The sequence below is a fragment of the Nicotiana tomentosiformis genome, chromosome 12 (genome assembly GCF_000390325.3).
Source record: "Nicotiana tomentosiformis chromosome 12, ASM39032v3, whole genome shotgun sequence".
Classification (NCBI taxonomy): domain Eukaryota; kingdom Viridiplantae; phylum Streptophyta; class Magnoliopsida; order Solanales; family Solanaceae; genus Nicotiana; species Nicotiana tomentosiformis.
The window spans coordinates 88,785,304-88,791,081 of record NC_090823.1 but is presented as its reverse complement, the minus strand read 5'-3'; positions in this window follow the sequence as shown (position 1 = coordinate 88,791,081).

Sequence of the window (5,778 nt, the reverse complement as noted above, 5' to 3'; positions counted from 1 at the left end):
CTTGCCTAGCTGTGATGTTGGGCACCATCACGATCTATATGTGAAATTGGGTCGTGACAACATGGTATCAGAGAGTCTTGCGGATCGGTACGGAGACGTCTGTACTTATCATCGAGAGGCTATAGGGTGTTAGGAAACTACCTTTCTTCATCTCCTATCGTGCAGTTGATGTAGTACTAAGTATCTTTCTCTTATTCTCTCACAGATGGTGAGAACGCGCTCTAATGAGGTTCCAGACCAGGGAAGAGCTACTCCCCCAGCTGGTAGAGGTCGAGGCAGAGGCCGAGGGAGGGCTCCAGCCCGTGGTAGGGGACGAGGACGTCCCAGAGTTATCCCAGTTATACCACCAGCAGATCCAATAGAGGATTCTATTATCGAGGAGCAGGGCAAGGTGCCCGCATCAGAGCTATCCCCTGTAGATTTCACCTCCGCACCAGGATTTCAAGAGGTCATGGGCCATATATTGTGGTTCATGGACACTATGACTCAAGCTGGTTTATTTCCGGCAGACCCATCCACATCTCAGGCGGGCGAGGAGCACATACCCCTACCGCACAGGCTCATGGACATGCAACTGCTGTATATCAAACCCAGGGTGCACTACCCATGGGTGGAGTCCAACCAGTGGCAGCAGCTACACCTGAGCCTAGACTAGCTGCAGCCGCCGAGCCGCAAAAGCTATTGGACAGATGGACTAGGCTACATCCTCTTGTCTTTAAGGGTGAGCGACATGAGGATCCCCAGGACTTCATTGATCGGTATAGGGACACTCTGCACAACATGAGGATATTGAAGTCTCATGGGGTAGAATTTGCTACTTTTTAGCTAGAGGGCAGGGCCCGTAGGTGGTGGAAGTCCTATCTTCATGCAGACCAGCAGATACCCTCCCATGACTTGGGACAGGTTCACCCATATTTTCCTGGATAGGTATATTCCACCCTCCCAGAGGGAAGAGTTGCGGTTTTAGTTTGAGAAGCTCCAGCAGGGTCAGATGTCAGTGACAGATTATGAGGCAAGGTTCTCTGAGTTATCTCGCCATGCACTTATGATACTCCCTACTGATGCAGAGAGAGTACAGAGGTTTGTTGCGGGTTTGCATACTGGCATTCAGGCCACTATGGCCAGAGAGGTTGAGATGGGGACTTCTTATGAGTTGGTTGTGGAGATATCCCAGAGGATTGAGGGTGTGCGTCAGTGTAGCCAAGAGAAGGTTATGAGAGATAAGCAGTTTAAATATTCTGGAGAGTTTAGAGGTGCTCCATCTTAGGGCAGAGGTCAGTTTGTGAGAGGGCAGTCTAGCAGGCCCCCATATCCAGCACCACCACCTCCTCGGGGTGCTCCAGTGCGACCCTATTTCAGTGTTATGCCAGAGAGTTCTTATCTCCCACAGGCTATTCAGGGTTCTTCTAGTGGTTATTCAGGTCATCAGGGCCAGACTTCAGGTCAACAGTCCATCATACCGAAAGGTTGTTTCGAGTGCAGGGATTTTAGTCTCATGTGGAGATTCTGCCCCAGGCTTCAGGGTAGACTAGTGCAGCATGGTCAGCAGCCTATGATTACCATACCAGTTGCTCCACCAGTCGTTCGACCGTCCAGCGGTGGAGGGCAGGTAGGTAGGGGCCGTCCTAGAGGTGGAGGCCAGCCAGGTGACACTCCAGTTCGGTTCTATGCTTTTCCGGCCAGACCAGATGTAGAGGCCTCAGATGTCGTGATAACATGTATTATTTCTGTTTGCGGCAAAGATGCTTTCTTACTATTTGATTTAGGGTCTACATATTCCTATGTGTCATCTATATTTCCTCATTTCCTGCGTGTTTTTCGTGAGTCCTTGGGTACTCCTGTTTATGTGTCCACTCTTGTGGGCGATTCTGGTGTGGTAGATCGGATCCATCGGTCCTGCATTGTCACATTCTGTGGTTATGAAACTAGAGCAGATCTTCTACTGCTTGAGATGACCGACTTTGAGATCATCCTGGGCATAGACTAGTTATCTCCATATCATGCCATCCTAGATTGCCATGCCGTGACTGTTACCTTGGCAATTCCAGCATTGCCTCGGTTGGAGTGGAAGGGTTCATTTGTCAACGCATCTAATCAGGTTATTTCCTTTTTAAAAGCTCAACACATGGTCGAGAAGGGTTGTTTGGCTTATCTAGCCTATGATCGGGACACTACTGCAGAGAATCCGACTATTAATTCAGTGCATGTAGTTTGGGAGTTCTCCAATGTATTTCCTTCAGATCTTTCAGGCATGTCATCCGATCGTGATATTGATTTCTGTATTGAATTGGCTCTAGATACCCAGCATATATCTATCCCACCGTATTGCATGGCTCCAAAAGAATTGAAGGACTTGAAAGAATAGCTTGAGGAGTTTCTAGCCAAAGGGTTCGTCAGATCGAGTGTATCGCCCTGGGTGCACTGATACTATTTGAGAAGAAGAAGGATGGAACGATGTGAATATGTATTGATTATCGCTAATTGAACAAAGTCACTATTAACAACAAGTACCAATTGTCGCGTATTGATGATTTATTTGACCAGATGCAGGGTGCTAGGGTATTCTCTAAGATCGACTTGAGGTCGGGATACCATTAGTTGAAGATTCGAGATTTGGATGTTCCGAAGACCGCTTTCCAGACTAGATATGGTCATTATGAGTTTCTGGTGATGTCTTTCGGTTTGACTAACACCCCAACGACATTTATGGATTTGATAAACAGGGTACTCAGGCCATATATTGATTCGTTTGTCATTGTCTTCATTAATAACATTTTGATCTACTCATGCAGTAAGGAGGAGCACGAGCAGCATATGAGAGTGGTGCTTCAGATGTTGCAGGAACAAAAACTATATTCTAAGTTCTCCAAATGTTAATTTTGGCTAGATTCTGTAGCAGTCTTGGGGCATATTGTATCGGATGAGGGTATTAACATTGATCTCAAAAAGATCGAGGCAGTTCAGAATTTTAATCATCCCACTTCAGCGACTAAGATCAGGAGTTTCATAGGGTTAGCGTGTTATTATCGTCAGTTCGTAGAAAAGTTTTCATCTATTGTAGCACCTTTGACCAAATTAACCCAAAAGGGTGCTCCGTACCGATGGTCCGATGATTGTGAGGTGAGCTTTCAGAAGCTCATGACAGCATTGACTACAACCCCAGTGTTAGTGTTGCCTTCCAGTTCGGGGATGTATACAGTGTATTGTGATGCTTCACGTGTTGGTTTGGGTTGTGTATTATTGTAGGAGGGGCGAGTTATTACATATGCTTCACGTCAGCTGAATCCCCACGAGAAGAATTACCCGATACATGATTTGGAGTTAGCTACGATTGTTCACGTTCTTAAGAGTTGGAGGCATTATCTTTATGGGGTGTCTTGTGAAGTTTACACTGATTATCGCAGTTTACAACATTTTTTCAAACAGAGGGACCTAAATTTGAGGCAGCGCATATGGCTTGAGTTACTAAAATATTATGATATTACTATCATGTATCATCCGGGCAAAGAAAATGTAGTTGCACACGCCTTGAGTAAAAAGGTGGAGAGTATGGGTAGTTTAGCTTTTATTCCAGCAGAGGAGAGGCCATTAGCTTTGGATATTCAGTCCTTGGCTAACAGACTTGTGAGGTTGGATATTTCAAAGCCCAGTCGACTTCTTGCATGTGTTGTTGCCCAGTCTTCACTATTTGAGCTGATCAAGGCTCGCCAGTTTGATGACCCACACTTATTGGTTTTTCGAGAAACACTAATACGAGGTGGTGCCAAGGAGGTTACTATCGGCGAAGACGGTGTTCTGAGACTCTAGGGTCATCTTTGTGTTTCTAATATAGATTGACTGAGGGAAAAGATCCTAGAGGAGGCACACAGTTCTCGGTATTCTATTCATCCAGGTGCTACAAAGATGTATCGTGACCTGAAGCAGCATTTTTGGTGGAGGCGTATGAAGAAAGACATAGTTGAATATGTAGCTAGGTGCCTAAATTTCCAGAAAGTTAAGTATGAGCACCAGAGGCCAGGTGGCCTACTTCAGCAAATGACTATACCGGAGTGGAAATGGGAACGAATTACTATGGACTTTGTGGTTGGGTTGCTGCGGACCTTGCGGAAGTTTGATGCAGTTTGGGTCATTATCGATAGGTTGACAAAGTCGGCACACTTCATTCCGGTTGTGACTACGTATACTTCAGAGAGGTTGGCCCAGATTTATATTCAGGAGATAGTTCAGTTACATGGTGTGCCAATTTCCATCATATCAGATAGAGGATCTCAGTTTACTTCACATTTATGGAGAGCAGTACAGAGTGAATTGGGGACCCGTGTAGAGCTCAGCACAACCTTTCATCCGCAGATCGATGGGCAGTCGGAGCGGACAGTTCAGATTTTGGAGGATATGCTCATGGTATGTGTGATTGACTTTGGAGGTTAGTGGGATTGTTTCTTGCCTTTGGCCGAGTTTTCTTATAACAACAACTATCAATCCAGTATCGAGATGGCTCCATTTGAGGCTTTATATGGTCGGGGATGTAGTTTGTCCATCGAATGGTTTGAGCCCGGTGAGGCTAAGTTATATGGTACTGATTTGGTGAAGGATGCCTTGGAAAAGGTAAAGTTGATTCAGCAGCGACTTCGTACCGCACAGTCCAGAAAGAAGAGTTACACGGATCAGAAAGCGCATGATTTATCATTTATGGTGGGTGAAAAAGTTCTCTTGAAGGTTTCGCCGATGAAGGGAATCATGAGATTTGGGAAAAAGGGCAAGTTGAGCCTAAGGTTTATAGGCCCATTTGAGGTGTTGAGACGAGTTGGGGGGGGGGGGTGTTGCTTACGAGCTTGCTTTGCCTCCCAGTCTATCAGGAGTTCATCTGGTTTTCCATGTATCTATTCTCCGGAAGTATCATGCCGACCTATCACATGTGTTAGATTTCATCACAGTTCAGATAGCTGAGAGCTTGGGTTATGAAGAGGATCCCGTTGCCATTGTTGATAGACAGGTTCGCCAATTGAGGTCCAAGAAGAATTCTGCGGTAAAAGTCCAGTGGAGGGGCCAACCAGCCGAGGAAGCGACTTGGGAGGCAGAGGAATACATGCGGAGTAGATATCCATACTTATTCAGCACTACATGTATAATTCTAAACTTGTTCGAGGACGAATGTTTGTTTAAGAGGTGGAGAATATTACGACCCAACCAGTCGTTTTGCCTTCTAGAACCCCGTTCCCCTAAATAAGACTCCCCGTATGTGCTTTTACTACTTTATGACTTGAGGGAATGGTTAGTTCAGGATTTGGAAGTGTTCTGATTGAAATCGGAACACTTAGTTTCTTGGTTTGGCTTTAAAAGGGCAAGTTTGACTTCGGTCAACATTTTTAAAAAACGACCCCGAAATTGTGATTTGATGGTTCCAATAAATTTGTATGATGATTTTGGACTCGAGCGTATGTTCGAATCGGGTTTTGGACAACCCGGGAGCGTTTCGGCGCTTAATAGTGAAAGTTAGCTATTTGGAGGTTTTAAGTTTCTTTAAATTTGGTTTGGAGTAGGTTTAGGAGTAATCGAGGTCCGTTTGAAATTCCGAATCTGGGAATAGTTCCGTATGGTGATTTAAGACTTGCACGCAAAATTTAGTGTCATTCCGAGTGGTTTAAGTATGTTTCGGCCCGTTCGTAGTAAGTTTGAAGAATTTGAAATTTCTAAGTTAAATCAATTTGGTTTGGGGTATGATTCTTAGTTTCGATATTGTTTTACACGTTCCGAGGGTTCGAGCGAGTCTGTTTTATG